Source organism: Phasianus colchicus, chromosome 3, assembly GCF_987193195.1.
Source record: "Phasianus colchicus chromosome 3, bPhaCol1.hap1.1, whole genome shotgun sequence".
Lineage (NCBI taxonomy): Eukaryota > Metazoa > Chordata > Aves > Galliformes > Phasianidae > Phasianus > Phasianus colchicus.
Genome location: NC_143438.1, coordinates 39,038,149 through 39,058,328, shown reverse-complemented (window position 1 = coordinate 39,058,328; position 20,180 = coordinate 39,038,149). Strand labels below are relative to the sequence as shown.

At 37.9% G+C, this 20,180-nt stretch overlaps 1 long non-coding RNA gene across 1 annotated transcript in view; it reads right to left on the bottom strand.

The window, feature by feature from the left end:
* The window catches only part of LOC149918525 (uncharacterized), a 54,507-nt gene extending 35,053 nt beyond the window's left edge, over nucleotides 1-19,454 (bottom strand). The window contains exon 1 of the long non-coding RNA XR_016465545.1: nucleotides 19,404-19,454. This is a non-coding gene — a long non-coding RNA (uncharacterized LOC149918525). The remainder of the gene's footprint in view (nucleotides 1-19,403) is intronic.
* Between the last annotated feature and the right edge of the window lie 726 nt (nucleotides 19,455-20,180).

Here is a 20,180-nt window from a genome sequence, read left to right as displayed (position 1 = left end):
AGAACAACAATGTCAAGTGCAACACACCGTATGCTTAGACAAGCAGAAAACTAACCTTAAAGTTGGGCTGTTTGCAGACTGTCAATACCCACAAGAGAGGAGGAGTACAGAAACGGGAGAGGTTAAGGGAAAAGAAAGAGAAGGGAAAGGAAAAGGGTCAATAGACCTTCATTTGAGGAAGGAAATGAAACCTTAAATCTAGATTTGTCCAGGCTGAAGCCATTACAGAGGTAGGTACTGTACTCCCTTCCTCATCAGTACAATCTAAATATTTCAAAAGTTGTCTTCCGTGGCGAGATCTATACAAATAATACATGCACAAGAAGGATATGTACACAATTACAGAAGTTGTTTGCTTCCATTCAGCATTTATTGTTCTGTAGCCCACACCAGTGAGCATACAGTGAATGCAGCATCTACACACACTTAAGCAGCTTTGCTAAAGGTTCTCACCAAAGCAAATAGATTGTTACAGATCTATTACTGAAAGCAGCACCTGTCCGAGATGTTTGGAGATCTTTATTGCTCAAATTTCTTCTTTTGGTGCCAAAATAGACTGAGAACTTCAGTGAGGACTTGCTACCTTCCAGGTTTTGTTAATACTGTCGAAGAGCCATATGTCTTGAAGGCACATGGTCACGTTAGGTTTTATTAGACTGACACATAGATGTCTTTTTGTCACAACTCAATGACAAATTAAGGGAATTTCTAAAACTAGAGAAAATGTTTTCATCTTGAACGTCAATAAGCTCAAATTTAAGATCATACAATAGCAGACTATTACATACACAAATGGAATTAGCAGCACATATTTGAGGCTAGAGCTATATCTTCCTGTCATGCTTTTTTAACTGTTACATCTTTGAACATGTCAGGAAGCCAACAGTATGAGTGTGCTTGGCAGAATAGCTTTCAATTCTTCAAAAGATTTCCCATCACCTAGTTCAGCATTTGGTACAAGCATTTATAAGGAGAACAGTTCTCCTTTAAAGCTGAGAAAGGCAGTCACAGAAAATTAGTTTAATTAATTGAAAAATTATCTCAAGGATACCACCTATCATCATAACTACATTTCCCATGTAAACCTCACAAATCAATTACCAATGAGAACATGTCTCCTATTTCATGCCAACTTAAAATCAAGCAATAGATCATAGGAAAATGTATTTTGCTTTTAAAAATATAATTCCTTGCAGCTTAACATTTATTGTCCTCATTACTATCTAAATTTAGTCTTCTTATCTAAGTCTAGAAAAATCACAAATTACACAAAATGTGTAACCAGTATTTCATATTTGTAGAAGCATGTGAGACATTCTTCAAAGTTTGCAGAAATAGAACTGCATATAAGGCTGTTCATTCAGGTTGTAAAAATCAGAACACTCTTAATGAATGTATCCAGATCATGAACCAATGTCTACATCTGACTTGATTAAAATAGATTAACTCCCAGTTTATTCTGATGTAACTGAATATAGCATTTGACTCCATTCTGTATTTCTCACAGTCTCTCTATGATATCCAACACAAATATTTCCACTGTATCAATAACATGATATTTGATTTCTTGAGGCAAAATTGCAGATAGAAAATTAACAAAGGCTCAATTAAAATTGATTCCAACAATGCAGATATGATACTGGAGGAAAACACAGTGCACTGTTTTATAAGCATTTTCTAAATTACATAATTATACACAGCCAGTCTTTTAAGGAATGTATTATTAATTTGTTGGGTAATTTAGTGACTAATCATCAGTAATAAAAATCACAATAATCTCATATACACATATATTATTATGTTAGGCTCATCAGAAGAATAGTAGTTATGAGGAAGATCATTTTATGATTAGTACTGTGAAAACTGTTATTAAGGACAACAGTAGGATTAATGTGATAGCAACAGATCTTTGCTAAGAGAAAATATCCACAGGAAACAGCACTAAGACAATCAACAAACATATGCTAATTGGTGCTGGGAATTTATCAGGATACTTCACTAATGTGACAGTTTTGCTGGCTGAGACATCTTCAAGCAGCTGTGTTCACAAGATCTCAAAGTATTTTGCATGAGCAGATCTCTAGCCACAGTTCCTTCACAGAACCACACCAAATTTTTGGGTGGGAAGGATGTTTCAGATTCACAACCAGGACATTCAGGTTGGGTGATAGATTAACTTCTTTATAAAAAATTAAGGTATATTTTTTTAAGCATCAGACAAACTCATGCAAATTCTACGTGTAGAAATACAACTAATTATGCAAGATCTGTAATCTCCTCAAAGGCCTTACATAAACAAGAAAATCCTCCAAAAATACTTGTGTGAATCCATCTATGATTGATCATTTAGATATAATCTGTTTAGGTAGAGTTTAGTTCAACATACACAAGGAGTAGATGAAAACAATGGCAAAGCCATGAACTAACTGAAGATATAGGTATTATGATGTACCCTGAAGATATATTTTACCTTCTTTACCTTCTTCAGATAGGAAGAAGACAGATGTAATCAGTCATTTTTCATTCAAACAACAGCAAAGTCCTTAACAGCTACGATCCAGTCACATATGAGGTGCATTTAATTGTCTAGATTAAAATGGGATTGAGCTAAATTGATAAGGTTTTGGTGTGAGGACAAGCCCTACAAAACAAACAGCATCAATACACAATATATGACAGAAAGAAGAAAATTACATGCTATAAGTAAGTCATTTCACCAGAAGCTATCCTGCCAGAGATGCTCAGCCTATTTTTTTAACCCAAGTAATCCACCTCTCCCATCTCTTATATCTAACTTGATTTGTTTGGGAACAACGAAGGGAGAGGGGAGAGAAAAAAAATATCAAACTTGACATAGTTTAAATACAATTTATCTACCACCTGAGAAGTGCAAACTCCTCTGTCTTTCTATTGATTTTACTGGATATTGGATGATATTCTGTAAGGAGGAATAAAGTGTTGGCTCTCCTTTCCACTATTAAATAAAAGCACAAAAAATCTACTTTTAACTGAATTATTGAGGAAGTTTGATGTTCCCAGAAGGATGTTGTTTCTTCAACAACAAGTCAGAGGAAATTGAAGTGAATTAAAGAAATTCTTTTACTCCTCAGATTAAAAGTTTAACTGATTCTTATCACACATGATGGAATGCTATTTAAATCTCTGAGGAAATCTCAAGAGGTAGTGATGGTTGCTTAAATAAGAAGAATGTTAAGAACATTGTAAGAATACTGTCAAGGTTTTATGATTTTTGGTTATCAGATTCCACATCATAACATCACATAAAGCACTGGTAGTTAAAAAGTTAATGTCCCACTTCCACAGACTGCCAATTTTCTGAATACCTGGCTCTCAGAAGAGAAGAACTGCATACCCCAGAAGACTTTTCATTCAGAGGGCAAGATAAAGTTCCTGGAAACTCATGGGACTCTTTTCGCTGCTGCCTGGCAGTTCATTTCACCTTCAATTCAGAGTAAGGCCTTTGGTTTCAGACACTCTCATTTTATTTGATTTATAAGCCTCAGTTCCAATTATATATTGTATTATATTGTGTTATCTTACATTCCAATATCATATTTAGTAAATTAATTTTCCTCCTCAGAATGCTACAGCTGTTCTGTTTTTAGTCCCAGCTCCCTACCCCTCCCCCTTTTCCTTTCCCCTTCTCCCGGGGTGTGGGTCCACAGGTCCCCTGCCCATTAGTCACCCATAAGCCATCAACACCCCTCCCACCTCCCCTTTTTGGGTCAGTGGGGCTGCTGTCCCCATCACAGACTCAGATCTAGATAATCCTATGACGAATACCCAGTGAGAATCTAAAAGATGAGCTCCAGTACGGCTGAGGAACCTCATTCTGAATCAAGAGTCAGTGATACATTGAAAAAGCTAAGAAAAATATATTGCAAATATTCTTCTTTGCTATTAATAGTAAACACAACAAATCAACAAGGTTCCTGGCAAATTTGGAGAGAAATAGAAAAACACAAAAACATCTGAAGAATAAATTAGTCTTATGTCTTCTTGACATAGAGTCAAAGACTCCTGATTTCAATACATAAGCAAGATAAATACTGGAAAGCTTTTAAATGTCAAAGATTTGACCATTAGCTCAAGTTTTGATTGTACAAAAAAAAAACAACAAACTTTCATTCATTTGTATAATCATTTAAATGAAGTACATTAATTTGGTTCAAAGAAGAGCTACCAAGAAGAGTTCAATTCCATCACCTCTTCCCCTTCTCCCACTCAAGTTGTGTGTTTAGAAATACAATACCTCCCACAAGCATTCTCTTCAACCTGAATTATTCCAGATCTCCTTCTCTCCTCATACATCTGATGCTCCAAGCACAATCGCTTTGTGATCACTTACAGGAACCATTGCAACAAATCTATGTCTCTCTTTCCCCAGAATGGGACACATCCCTAGACATAGACAGAAAGGATTGTTTCCCACACCCTACTCACAATGCTCTTCCAAATGCAGCTCAGGATTATAGTGGCCTCTTGGCTGCAAAGGCACATTGCTGAATCCCTGGCCAATATATTGTCCTCTAAAACCTCCAAGTCTTTGATGTAGAACTGTTTTCCAGGCATTCAGCTACCAGCCTGTCCTGTGCACAATCATCATTTTTGTCTTGGATAAACTTAGGCTTTTTTTGCCCATCTCTCCAGCTTGTCAAGAGACCTCTGAACAGGATCCTAAACAATTCAGTCTACACTTCACTCTTCCCAATTTTATATCATCTACATAATACACATCAGAAAATGGAGAGGGAATGTATAATATTTGAAATACTTTTTGAAGTAACGAAACCTTTATTGAACAGAAATTTATAATTAGAAATGCTCTCCCCCTTTCCCTGAAAGTTCTTCTGTTGAAGTAAGCACTGCATGTATGTACCTATCTACAGGAGCTGAATGGTATTTATTTGCCTTTGTTGCTCAACATCCACATGACAAAACAGGTCAAATGAGTAGGTACTGTCTTATCTCAGTCAAAAAAATAAGTCTAAACTATGTATCTGCTCATCCAAGCCCATCTGATGAAACAATCTTCCTGCTTCGATGTTGAAACAGCTGCAAACACAGTGTTTGCGATATATCTCTGAGCATCTACACATTGTATTTCCCACACGCAGACAAAAAAAAATGCAATTTGCTGTCCTCCCCTCAAATCTGTAATTCCTTTCTTGGGACAAATAAATGAACAAGAGTTCAAAGTAATCATCAGAGAGAATTCTCATTCAAAGATATACCACACATGGATAAGGCTTGATAGTATAAACTCTATTGAAAATAATTACACTTCTTCATTCAGAAACAATAGCAAGATTGCTGCTAAGTACTCTATTGTCTGAAGTATCATTTGAAAACAATCAAGGGAAAACAAAAGACAAAGGCAGAAAAATTGTGGAAGAAATAATGACATTTATTAAGCATATACTAGCCACCAACAAAACTATTTTGATTGTATGTTTTACTTCATGTAATCGTACAGGACTACTATAGAACACCACATGTTACTGGCAAAAAACCTAAGCAAATAATAATAACTGGCAAATTAAATCTGAGTAAGATCCTATGCTTTTAAGATTAAGATTTTCTCTTTACAAAAAAAAAAAAAAAAGAATCATAATGAGAAATAACATCATTTTAATTAACTACAGAAACAGAAATGACATTTCTGAGTTGTTTCTTTAGATGTCAACAGAAAACATGTCAGGCAAAAAAGAGTCCAAATCATGCTTTTATTTACATCAAGGCAAACTTAAGGATTCTTTTTCTTTTCTGAAAAACAAGGTGGTTTGTTATGAAGCACCCACCACACAGAATGCCTCATTTAAACTGAAAGGCTTCAGAATTTAATGAAGTTAAATGCTCTATTTACAAAGTTGAAGGGTGGGCAAAAACATACCAAAATGTCAGAAAGAAAGGAAGAAAGCAGGTTAGATAAGGACTCAGTAGTGAAGATCATCCAAATGCAGTAAACAAGTCTGGAGCAAAACTCAGATGATCTTTGGATCCCAACTTCCTACCTTGAGAGTTTTCTCCATATTTGTCACATATCCAAAGAATTTGATCACGACTATGGATTTTATTAGGAATATTTAAAGGGAGTCCATCTTGACTGAGGACTCCAATTAACATGGGAGATACTTTATTTCATAGAAACAGAAACATCCCAAACAGAAAAAGTAGAATGACCTTAGATTGAAAGAGGATGCAAAATACTCAAGGTAAAAGCCAAGATTCAGACAAATTTACTTAAGTCCAATGGGAAATTTTAGTAATGTTGCTCATATCAACACTTTAAATAAATACCTTGTGTGAACAATAAATTCCACTTCAACTTGCCCCATTAAATATGCAAGCTTTCAGCTTTTCCTTCTGATTACTCAGAAAGGAATCTTGTGTTGTTGATAGTCTTTTTACAAGTTGAGCCCAAAGTGGCAAATATATCAAAGAGCATTAGTTATTACAGGCAATAACTGCAAAATGCATCAATCACTAACTGCTGGATAGTACGTTAGAGGAAAAATAGCTCAGAGCATACTTAGGCTAACATTGATTACCTTACAGGAAGAAGGTTGTGTGTGTTTATTTGACAAGACAAACCAAAAGCGGTTTAGGGCAACTGTTCTTTCTTAAGTCTGTCAGGATATATAAACAATTTCAAATCAATACAGTTTTAAGTTCCGTAGCATTAAAAAAAAAAAAAACAATAAAACAACACTATTTATGCTACTCTAGCAAATAGCATATGTCTTATTAAAAAAAAACACACTTCAGCTTCGTTAGAAATTAGGAGAACCTGCTCAAGCTTCAAGCCAAACATCAGATTAGAGTTTAGAAGGCTTCTTTATTATTCTTAACACTTATGTTGCTGTACTTTTATTATGTAAATACCTATTACAATTATATCTAATCACTATCTCAAATGAAATAAAAAACAGAACTCCTAAAAAAAAAACCTCCCCCTTTCTAGGATATTAATAAATGTGGCAGAAAGCAACTTGAACTCGGTTTTAATTTTGTAATTGGATGAAAACAGAATAAGATCTGATCTTTTGAATGTAGTTCAATATTTATCATGAGCTAGCGCATAAATCAGCTTGATATTCTTTACTTTTGAAAAGGCTTGAAGGAAACATGAGTCAATGTTGTCACTAAATAGTGTGTCTTAAAGTATTTTATACTCCTCTTGTACTGCCCTTTCTACTCTCAATATCAGAGATTCAGGTTGGCACTTTATTGTATTCTCCTTGGATGATGATTCTTAAAAGTGCACATCTGTGTGTCTGTGTGTTGGCAGAAAAACGTCAGTCAACAATTGCAGAATCTCCATGCCTTACCAACTACTGCCAGGCAAGTTCTTCTAGTTCTACTTTTTTCTAGATCTTTCTCAATTCCATCCTCCTTTCTCAAGATTGAAAGAAGTTCCGACAACCTTGAATAATATTTGTTCAATTACAGGTCATTATTAAGAGACAGAAGTTTATTAGCCCCACAAGCTTATTATAATCCCACAAGTCATCATCCAACATTAATATTCTAAGCTTGTTTTGAGATATGGAGAACACAACCAAAAGAAATCTTTGGATAATTGGCTTATCACACAGTCACTTACTGAGGTGTAATATACACCTTAATGAATAACTGAAATGAGAACTAAGATCCATTCTTCTATAATGACAATATTACTTAATTTAGATGAGAGGTACACACATTTGAGGAAATACTGTTGATTGGGTCAACTGCAGTTTTGAGCTCACTAGCACATTTTCAGATTTCTTTTTAGCTGTAGCATAACCATTAGGTAGATAGCCACAGGTCATTGCCAATTTCGCACAGACATTCTAAAATTATATAGTTGTTCATACACAAAGGAAAAAATTTTAAATAATTCCCTTATTAAAAAATATATTATTCATATATTCATTTTAAACATTACTGAAAATGAATTTTCTTTCAGAGTTTTCACTTCTTGCCAACCAATAATTGTAGTTACATCAAGATTTAATCATGACTATTAAAAAATTCTAAATAGCCATGCCTTTTCTGAGCTCTCTCAAAAACAATTCCTGCAACATAAACAAGAACATAAATAGGATGGAGGAGAGAGGGGATGGGGTTTGAGGGAGGGAAACCTGCTTGCTGGTGAGAGCAACATCTTCACTTTTGTTTTCCTCCAGAAAGAAACTTCAGCAAGCCCAGGAATTATTTTTATATCTCCACATATTTTGTTGATATATAAGAATATGAATACACCTCACTAAATTAAAAGTAGCATACCTATGCTTTTTCACTAAGTTCTTTAGAAATAAGTTCTGTACAACAGCACTTGGACATTAAAAACAAAGACATGATTTGATACGAGTAGAAACAACTCAAGCACAAGGTACTTGTTTGAGATCATTTTAAGGAAAGGCCATTCTCTCAAATAATTAAGTATTAATTTCAACTTCTGAAGTCATTTATTACTTGCTCCTCCTGTTTACAGTAGCCAAGTCTAGTATATATTTCTATTCTGGGCTGAGGAATCTGATTTGGTACCAGCAAACAACAATTGACACTCACTGCTTTGTGACAGTGCCGTGCCTTTCATCTTTGCAGTTTTTGCACTGTCGCAAAGCTATATAGAGTATAAAAAGGAAAGGGGACAAAAAATATGAAAGAATACACTAAAAAGAGCAAGGACAGATGGAATTCAGAACAGGAAAGAAGACACTAAATAGATTGACTGGAATAACAACAGACAGGAGAAGTTCAGTACATTGCTGTTGTTCAAAGAACAGAAAAATATTTTGTGGTTACTGTGGGAATCATTTAGTCAGGAAACAGAATTAATGTTCTTTAATTGTTAATCAAAGACTAGGACTGCAAAATTGACAGTGTTCAAACATGACCCACAGAAATATCAAGTAGATGCTCTGAAAACAAACTTTATCAACTGAATAATAAAGTATACAGAAGTTCCTTTCAAATATCATATTACAATGAAAATATGCAAGTCATCTTTGAAAAAACCAATGTCTTTAGATTGACCTAGATTTTTAGAGTATTTGTGTTTTATTAAATATCCTGCTGAGTCTGATAATAAAACATTTTATAGTCACTATGCTGTTTAATATACATATCTACATAGCATAAATAGTTTTATTTCCAAGACTTTCAAAGCGTTATCACAAGAAATTCAAACTGACTATCCACTGAATCCAGAAAATAAAATATTTCTCTACTAACTTAGAAGAAAACCACTATCCAGTTACTTCCACATTTGAAATATTAGCAGATTAATACTGGATGCGAGATTAACATGTGCAAGCTGATCATCATCTTCTAATGAACACAGAAGATAGAGGGGGAAAAACCCACTGTACAGACAACCAACTCCTTCCACCTCTTCCAAACATACTGCCAAGAAGAAAAACAATCCACTCAATAAAGCAATAGGGTTATATGTGTATATCTAAATAATGAAAAGTGAGTAAAGTTAACCATACCAAGCACTTTTGACAAGGACATCAAATGGAAAAGGCGGCATGTATTTTTTTTTAAACAGGAACAAGCTATCTGGAATAAGTCTCATGGATTTTGGGAAATATTTGCAGTTATTCAGTGCACTGAAACCATCCTTATAACAAATACCTGATAGCACATAAACTGACATAGATTGGTCAGATTGGTAAAATCAGAACTAGAACACCTTCAGCATTTTGTCTTTTTTTTGAAAGAGACAATAGGGAAATTGCTTCTGATAAAAGCGCAAATGTAATATTCTCCCAGATCTTCCTGGAGAAATTAAAAGAAATGGTTTCTGATGCAATTCATTATCTTGCATTCATAAACATCTTACTGCATATCTAGATATTAACTCTTAAAAAAATTAATTACTAATCAGCAGAAGGTTAATACCTTCTTTTCATCAGCATTTCTGAATTTAATTGTGAACTAAAAGTCTTCTTAGATATACCCAGTAGTAAACCAATAATACCAACTAAATGTTCAACAGATGTCTATAACTGGAAGCATAAAATTTTAATAGTCCGTTTCTTCAGTATTTAAAGACTATATTGTTATCAACATATTTTTCATAAAGGAAGTCATGCACTTCTGTCAGTTATATTTATAACCCTAAGGAATATTTTAATACAATAATGCAGATGTCTTCATTCCATAAACCCCAATGGTACTTAAAGCTAGGATTTTATTACTTGTGCCCAGGGCCAAACAAAGCTATAAGCCTTTCACATTCTGATTCCAATACTGCTGCTAGGTTTTGAATTTTTTTTTTTTTTTTTTTTTTTAACCATAAATTACAATACAAAGCAATTCACAAAATTTTAAGACAAATGTAAAAAGTTTTTAATGAACACTTATTTTTTCTCTGGAAAACATATTTCCCTTCAAAATATATGAGCATTAATATTATTCCAGCAGTATAGGATATTAAATACTACTCAGTGGAAAGTGCCACACAAAGCTATTCACACTACTGTTATGCCACCTGCTTCTTTCTGACCATTTGAGCTACCAATTGCATCGGCTTTGTATTTCTAGTGGACTAATGTCTACCAAATGCTTCTTGCAGCAATTACATATCAAGACTATGACTCTGAGACATTAAATGCATTACAACTGGTATCTATCATGCTATTGCTTAGTCTAAAATGACAACATGTATAGCTTTCCAAAAGCCTCACTAATAAAAAGAACAAGAACATGAAGCTTTACATTACATACATTACTTGAAACTACACAACTTGTTCTTTTTAAAAAAAAAAGTAGAATTCGCTGTAGAGTATTACATTAAAGCACAGATAGTTTTTATACCCAACAAGAGTGTGTTTTTCTTGAGAGTCCAATATTAGACGTGTGGTATTTGGTAATGCTTAGAAGTGAAAAAATGCAGGTTTTTTTTCCACACATTTTATTTTAGACCTACGTTACCAGGGTCTTTTAAGTCATTTGAATACAGTTTGAAACAATATCTTATTTACCAAGTTGAACCACAAAGAGTAAAAACCAGATTGGGCGTTCCTGCATTTGGTGTTACACAGACAAATGGTAGTCTGGGACACATCAGCCCTTCTAAAATTGTGTGCATATGCATGTGTGTATAAATATTTCACTTGAATTTTACAGTTCTACTCTACCTTTATATTGATTTTAATAGAGATATTGATTGTAGTTTATGTAAGCCACTAACAGACCCAGGCTGCTTTATAAACCCCTTCCTACTCATGTTAGCAGTCACAAACGGATGCAGAGAACTGATCCCTCTAGCCAGTCTTTTGTCACCTAAAGTGACTGGGAACACAGCAAACAGAAGTCTAAAAGGGAAAAATACTCTTCAGAATACATTCCAGAAAAGAGTTCTAACATAAAAAAAATAGAGAGAAACCAGATGTCAAGAGGGGACACATTAATGCTTATTCCTGAAGACAAGCATAAGTGCCTTTGAATAAAAGATCAAACTTGCAAGTGCTCTCAGGACAGGTGACCACATACTGGCTTTTAGTACCTAGATTCTTTCTGAACAAATGAATATTCTTCATTTCCTCTGTTCCAGCTCAAGTCTTCCTGGAACTCTAAAAAGGGACTACAATAGAAACAACTGCACCTGTTATTAAGAAACATTTTACATACCAAGATAATCTGTTTACAAAAGCCAAGCAGCTCTTTCATCAGAGAAAAGTGAGTTTTAGTTAGATTCAGCATATTAAAAGCAAAAGGCATACAACAAAATAGAGGCTACCTTTCAATTGGAAGTCGTGCCACCTCTGAAGAAAACGTGCAGCAAATCTGCACACAAAAGAAATTCTTAAAGTTATGAACTTAAGAAGGCAATTTCCAGGAATTACATGCAAAAGTATGCGCAAAGCTTCACTTCTCAGATTTCTTCCCTTCCTAAAACAAAGGAAGGTCAGAGTAATTAACAGCATTGTTTTTACAACAATATTGTTTAAAAGCATATAAAAAGGCGTAACATTTTGAATTGCAAATAGGATCATAGTACAGAAAATCCTGAGCTGAAGGGGACCCACTAGGATCTTCGAATTCAATGACTGACTGCTCACAGGACAAACTAACAGTTAAACCAAATTTCTAGGAGTATCTTCCAAAAGATTCTTAAACATGGTTTGGGGCCATGACCCTATGGAACCCGTTGCAGTGGTTAATCAACCTCTCAGTAGAGAGCTTTTTTCCCCTATTGTCCAACCTGAACTTTTCTTGATATAATTGTTACCCATTCCCTTGAGGTTTATCATGTTTTCTTCGAAAAAAAGCCCAGCACCTCCCTCTGGACTCCAACTCAGAAGGAAGTTATAGACAACAATGACGTTATCCCCCAGTCTCCACTAAGCTTGAATAAGGCATCCTTACACCAAGGAACTTGATACATATGATCCACCACATCCGTGAAGAGGGCAGTTCCCTTCTAAGTAAATAAGTCACCTCTGCTTTCACTGCTTCTCTAGAGGCACTCTACTAGATCACAATTAGACAACACTGAGCTCAAGAGCACATTCTGAACTTCTGCAGTGGCATACAGTAGTTATTGCAATAGAGAAAATGCCAATATACAACCTCAGCCAAGCCAAATTATTTGTTGCCAAACAACTAATCTACACCAGGAAGAGTGTGAACCTGTTTTACACCATTCCTGTGCGAAAATCATAGAATCATAGTATCACTAAGGTTAGAAAAGACACATAGGATCATCCAGTCCAACCATTCACCCATCACCAATGGTTCTCACTAAACCACATTCCTCAACACAACATCCAAATGTTCCTTGAATACCTCCAGGGTCAGTGACTCCACCACCTCCCTGGGCAGCCCATTCCAGTGCCCGACCACCCTTTCAGAGAAGTAGTATTTCCTAACGTCCAGTCTGAACCTTCCCTGGCGCAGCTTGAAGTCATTCCCTCTAGTCCTATCACTAGTCACACGAGAGAAGAGGCTGAACCCCAGCTCACCACAACCTCCCTTCAGGTAGTTATATAGAGAGCAATAAGGTCTACCCTGAGCCTCCTCTTCTCCAGACTAAACAATCCCAGCTCCCTCAGCCGCTCCTCATAAGACCTGTGCTCCAGACCCTTCACCAGCTTAGTTGCCCTTCTCTGAACCCGCTCCACGGCCTCGATGTCTTTCTTACAGCGAGGGGCCCAAAACTGGACACAGTACTCGAGGTGCAGCCTCACCAGTGCTGAATACAGGGGGACAAACACTTCCCTGTTCCTGCTGGTCACACTATTTCTGATATAAGCCAGAATGCCATTGGCCTTCTTGGCCACCTGGGCACACTGCTGGTTCATGTTCAGTCTAGCATCAATCAACACCCTCAGGTCCATTTCCTCTACACAGTCTTCCAGCCACTCTGCCCCAAGCCTGTAGCATTGCCTGGGGTTATTGTGACTGAAGTGCAGGACCCGGCATTTGGTCTTGTTGAATCTCATCCCATTGGTTTCAGCCCAGCTATCCAGCCTATCCAGAGCCCTCTGAAGGGCCTCACTACCCCCAGGTAGGTCAACACTCTCAGCCAGCTTGGTATCATCTGCAAACTTACTGAGGGTGCACTCAATGCCTCATCCAGACATCAATAAAGATATTAAACAGGTCAGGCCCCAGCACCGACCCCTGGGGAACTCCACTCGTAACTGGTCACCAGCTGGATTTAACTCCATTCACCACCACTCTCTGGGCCTGGCCCTCTAGCCAGTTCCTTACCCAGACAAGAGTGTACCTGTCCAAGCCACGGACTGCCAGCTTCTGCAGGAGAATGCTGTGGGAGACAGTGTCAAAGGCTTTACTGAAGTCTAGGTAGACTACATCAACAGCCTTTCCCTCATCCATTAGACAGGTCATTAGGTCATAGAAGGAGACCAGGTTGATCAAGCAGGACCAGCCCTTCATGAACCCATGCTGGCTAGGCCTGATCCCCCGGTTGTCCCACACATGCCACTTGATCTCCCTCAAGACAATCCGCTCCATAATCTTCCCTGGCACTGAGGTCAAGCTAACAGGCCTGTAGTTCCCCAGATCCCCCCTGCAGCCCTTCTTGTAGATGGGAGTCATATTGGCAAGCCTCCTGTTTTCTGGGACCTCACCCATCAACAAGGAGTGCTGATAGATGATGGAAAGCAGCTCAGCTATCACCTCTGCCAGTTACCTCAGCACTCTCAGATGAATCTCATCCGGTCCCATGGATTTGTGGCAGTCCTGTTGGAGTAGCAGGTCTCTGTTTCCTCCTGAATTGTGGGGGCTTAGTCTGCTCCCCAGCCAAGACTGCCAGGTCAGAGAGTGGAGAAACCTGAGGATAACTGGTCTGACTCTTAAAGACAGACATAAAGAATGTATTCAGAACCTCCGCCTTTTCCTTATCCTCAGTGGTCACATTCCCAGCCTCATCCAGTAAAGATGGAAGATTCTCCCTGGTCCTCCTCTTACTGTTGATATACTTGTAGAAGAGTTTCTTGTTCTCTTTTACCCCAGCGGCCAGGTTGAGTTCAAGCAGGGCTTTTGCCTTTCTGATTTTCTCTCTACACATCTTAACAACTTCTTTGTATTCTTTCCGCCCCTTCTTCCCAGGAGGTAGATTCTCTTTTTCTCCTGGAGCCTCAAGAATAGCTCCCTATTCATCCACGCTAGTCTTCTTCCACGTCGGCTCATTTTGCAGCTCAGGGGGAGCCTGCTCCTGCACCTTTGAGACTTCCTTCCTGAAGAGCAACCAGCCATCTTGTACCCCTTTATTCTCTAAGACTAAGCACCAGGGGACTCCCCATACTAGTCTCCTGAACAATTCAAAGTCTGCCCTCCGGAAGTCCAAGGAAGCAGTTTTACTGTTCCCCCACCTGACTCCACCAAGAATCAACAACTCTACCATCTTGTGGTCACTCTGTACACAATAGCCCCCAACCTCCACATCTCCCACTAGACTTTCTCTGTTTGTAAACAGCAGGTCTAACAGGGCAGCTCTTCTCGAAGGTTCTCTTAACAGCTGCATCAAGAATTTGTCCTCCATACATTCCAGAAACCTCCTAGACTGCTTCTTCTGCACTAAGTTGTATTCCCAGCATATGCTGGGGAAGTTGAAGCCCCCCATGAGGACAAGGGCCAGCAATTGTGCAGCTTCTGCCAGCTGTTCATAGAACATCTAATCTGTCTCTTCATCCTGATTTGGTAGCCTATAACAGACACCCACCAGGATGTCTGCCTTGTCAGTTCTTCCCCAGATCTTAACCCATAGGGATTCAACCTTATCATCCCCAGTCATAAGTTCAGTAACTTCAAAGCACTCTAACATAGAGAGCCACGCCACCACCCCTCCTTCCCTGTCTATCCTTCATGAAGAGTTTGTAGCCATCCATTGCAGCACTCCAGCCATGGGAGTGGTCCCACCACATTTCCATCATAGTTTGCCTGCCACACAGTGGCTTCCAACTCTTCTTGTTTGTTGCCCATGCTGCATGCATTGGTATAGACACATTTTAGCTGGGCCCCTCACCTCACCCTTAACCTCATTATCGCTCCCCCAGGCACATCTCTAGCAGGCCTGGTTTTATCCCCTTCATATGTAGTTTAAAGACCTCTCTACAAGTCCCACCAGCTCCTGGGCAAGGATCCATTTCCCCTTTTGAGACAGGTGATACCCATCTGCAGACCTCAGGCCAGGTGCCAAGTGGATCACCCCATGATCAAAGAACCCAAAATTCTTGTGTTTGCACCAGCCTCTCAGCCATGTGCTTATGCGATGGGTTTTCCTGGTCATTGCATTGTCTTTCCCTGCCACTGTAGGAATACCTGCAATTACTATTTGTATGCCTGCATTGTCAACTAACCTCCCCAATCCCCTCAAATCATTTTTTACAGCCCTCAGGCTTCTGTCAGCAACCTCATCACTGCCAGCCTGAACTATCAATAACAGATAGTAATCAGATCAAATCGATCACACCAGGAGGATAAAAGAAAAGTTTGGGGGAAACAGAAGTAATACTTACAGGCAGTTACAGATATTATGTTTGATATGTTTTGTCTTGAAGAAGTAATCACACAGTATTTTGTTAATGCTTGCTTGCCACAATATCACAGTATTCCTTAGATACTGTGGATAATTGTGATGTAGTATTGTAGATAAGACATGTTGTAAGGCTGGTCAGCTTTAACAAGGCAAAAGAAAAAAACAAAATAACTAAAACATGACAGACAGTATCAAGATGTTCCCCTTTGTCTTCCTTTTCTGTGTGTGCAGAGATTTCTCCAATTGTCCTTGCATTCCACGGCAATCAGGATAATAACAGAAAAGGAGCACTGGGAGGAAATAAATGACCCCCAAGAGCTAACAGTGGAGCATCATGATGCTAGAAGAATGCTGGATGACATCAAAAATTGCCAAATAAGGTCTAATTATTGGAAGATTTTTCTTCCCCAACAGCATACTCTTGAATCCTGATACCTGCTAATACACAGATGAAATAATCATGTCCAGCTGAATTTTCTTCTACAGCTATTATTCTCTAATTTGAGGTAAGGGGCTCACAAAGACCATCAAATCCAACTCTGGGTTCCACACAGAAAAACTCAAAAAAAAAAAACCATATTTTTAAGAGCATTGTTCAACACTTCTTGAACTCCAGTGTATGACAAGTTGTCTTTCTCAGAGAAGCCAGAGCACAGGGATACAAGGTGTAATCCAGGCCTAATTTTTACTTCTACATGGAGCTGGAATTCAACTAAAGAATACAGCTAATTTCACCATTGAGAAGGGCAGTCATTAGTCCTACAGTTTAGGTAAAACCACAAATAGCAGTCCCGCTCCAATTTATAGGAAGTTCTTTTAATATAACATACTTGGCATGAGATTAAGAAACAATTGTTCAGATGTTGGTCTGACCAATTTATTATAAATCCTAATCAGGGAGATGTGGAAGGGAAGGTCAGCAACTATTATGAATTAGGGTGAGAGGGAAGGGAAGGAAGGCAATAGAAAAGATAGGAAAGAAGCAAGAATTGCTTAAAGTGGGGATAGTCACCACCAGGATCCAGCAGCGGTCCCATTGCATGCTGTTTTGAGGGTCCAAGGCAAAAGCAGCAGGGGGGAAGAGCAGCAGCAGCATGGCTGGCCTTGGGCAGCAAGCTGGTAGCAGGAGGCAGTCACAGAGCCAATCTGGGGGGGAAGCAGCAGGACTCAGGTAGCAAGCCCAGGAGGTTTTAAAATGGGACACAAATTTTCCATGATAGTGAGAAAAAGATAGCAAGCACAAAGATAAGGGAGGGAAGGGGGCAGGGAATCAAATGTTTCATACAATCATTACAAAAGATTTTTCAGGCTTGGCCCTGATGCTCTTGACTTCCCCATCAGTAGAGGAGGCTACAAAGTACATAGATGATACAACACGTATAAAACATGGAACCATACAAGAAACAAACGTAAGAGTTGCAACAGCACATAATATCAACTTGCCACAGACACCACCCCATGACTCTTCAGGGGTGGTGACAAATATTACATAATGAATACAAGGTTGAAAGTGAAAAGAGACAATCATACATTTGACTTTAACCATAAATTTACTTGTTATTGTTAAATGTAACAAATAGAGGTACAATATTACCACCCACAACACCACAAAACATAGTACTATTGCAACCAAAATACAAAATCTAATCAGGAGGTATATTTAGCATTCTAGTGTGATCAAATTTTCAATATTTCTGTCACAAACATTAGAGTCCTTTTTGTGTTCAGTCAAGGTCCACAGGAGCATTCTATAAAATAAAACAAGACATCAACTTGCCCTTTTTTGGGGCTCTGTCAGTACAATTTAAAAATGAGGGAAAAACCAGGCAAGTGTTAATTTTATATTCCGTTTCTGGGGTGTCTTTAGCCTTCCAAGGATATTTGTTAAGGGATTCCATTAAGGTTAGGGAAAGTGTCCTCAAGTTAGCTGAATCAATAGACACAGGCTAGCCTGGGAGAGTTTTTCCCTAGCTTATCAGCCATTGACTGGATTGTGACTCACAGCGATAATTGGCCAGAGTGGTGAAGCCTTGGGACAGAAGGTGTTAAATCAAGGATTGTTTCCCTTTGTTGTGAGCTTTCTAATGTATCCACCCTTCACCACCCACCCCGCTCACTCAGAAAGGGCAAAGACATCAATTTTCTATAGGCTTGGATAGCCGTTCAGGTTCTTTGGGAGAGGCCCTAGGACCTGGGGTTTTGCTTTCTCAAGATTCTTGTGGTTTTGTTCTGGCCTTTTTTTTTTGTTCTGGTTTTGTTCTTAACTAATTTCTCTAAACTGATTGTGAATAATCCATTCAGCAGATCTCGTGGAACACCCTTTTGCCAGCCCAGTTTGCACAGACATCTACGTTTATGAAAGATCTACTCTAAGGGAGGAGGGGATACACGTATTCAAAAGTTCAGTTACTCCTTACCACTCCTCCCAGGGAGGTACACCACACCTAAACAAAGGCAAATGCTCCAATCATGCCTCCCTTTTGTTGATGGGAGCGCACAAAGAAGATCAAACTACTCCTCCCTTTCTTTGGGGGGAGCACAAAATGCAAAGCAGCTAAAGCAACAATTTCTAGGTTTCAATAAAGTAAATAAAACCTCTTGGAGAGGTACACACGTTTAAGTCACAAAGTATCACTTCCTCACTTCCCCAAGAGGCGCACAAGAGGTTCGAATTTCACATTTCAGTAACAAGATAAATGCAGAGAGGTCTTCCCGAGGAGGCACACATGAATTAAACAATATACAAATAGTCAAAATACATCCCCGAGAGGTATCCAGATAGACAGTAAAGATTCAGAATATGGAGCGGTCTTCCTGGAGAAGGACTCACATCTAAATTTTCAGAAATGCCACTCCTTGTAACTCCAGGAGGTACACACAGAAAAGGTTTCTAACTGCATCTGGAAGGACAACATTCTCATAGCAGGTATTCTGCTTCAACTACGCCAGTAATAGCTCAGTTTAATATTCACACTTAAGTTCTTCTTCAAATGAACAGTGGATGTTGAATAAAGCACATCGTACAGCAGCATGTTATGTATGTTCTAACAACACCTTATAAAACAAGAAGTTAAAGATCCATCTTCCTATGACTCATTCTTCTATAGAAGACTCAGGAATTATCAGGTTTACCTGGATTCTGGTGTTAAGTTACTTGAATATTTTTAGTTAGAAGTGCATACATCTGTATTTTTTTTTTTTTCCCATCTGTGCTCTATTCTATCATGATTTCACTAGCTTTCTCAGACATTACAGAAGATATTGTTAGATAACATGCTACTAATCCTTCAAAGCAGCAAAATGGTTTCTGATAAGTTTCTTGCTATACCAAACACTGTTAGGAACATAAATAACCACATGCAGAAAAAAGATCACTCACCCAACAAGTGATAGGGTCTCTAGCTACAGAACACTCCTCCTCAGAAAACAGCCTTCATCTAGGAGAAGTTTGCCTTTCAGAGGCTAGCCTTTAAATGAGCCCAGGGAGGGGCAGACCCTGGGTCCACCCCTTCCGATCATGTGGGAAGCAAAGATAAATTGCTTGCACCTGTGCTTTCTGTGTCTATCACCCTCTTGATCGGGTGCTCAGTTAGCAGTTCAGGACATGACATAATGGTTTCCTTATACATACATACCCTTATATTTAATACGATTCTTCTAAATAAATATTGATATAATTTCAAAAGCAGTATAGGTAGATCAAGTCATAATTCACAAAGATAAGCCTATACCCTAAGAAACTGAAAATTACTTAGAGAACTAACTTTGAATTACTAGCATATAATAACAGTTCTAAATAAGAAACTGTTCCAGGTATTTTCAAGACATTAGAATATGTTATTATTTAAAAACAAACAATAAAACAAAAACTAGATAAAATTATATGCCCATTTGTATTTTTTAAACCATTTCTAATACTCTGAAAACAATTGAAATGTATTCTGAAAAAAAAATGATTTAAGCAGTACACAGTATAAGTCACTTTTCTGAGACTTCAGTTATCCAGATAATAAATTAATCAATAGAAGAAGAATTTCCATAATTACAGAATCATAATTCTTACCCTCATCTTCTCTTAATTGCAGTCCATAAAATAATTTGATAGGAAAAGCCACGGAATAATATCATTTTAGGAATAATTTTCTAAGGCAGCTTC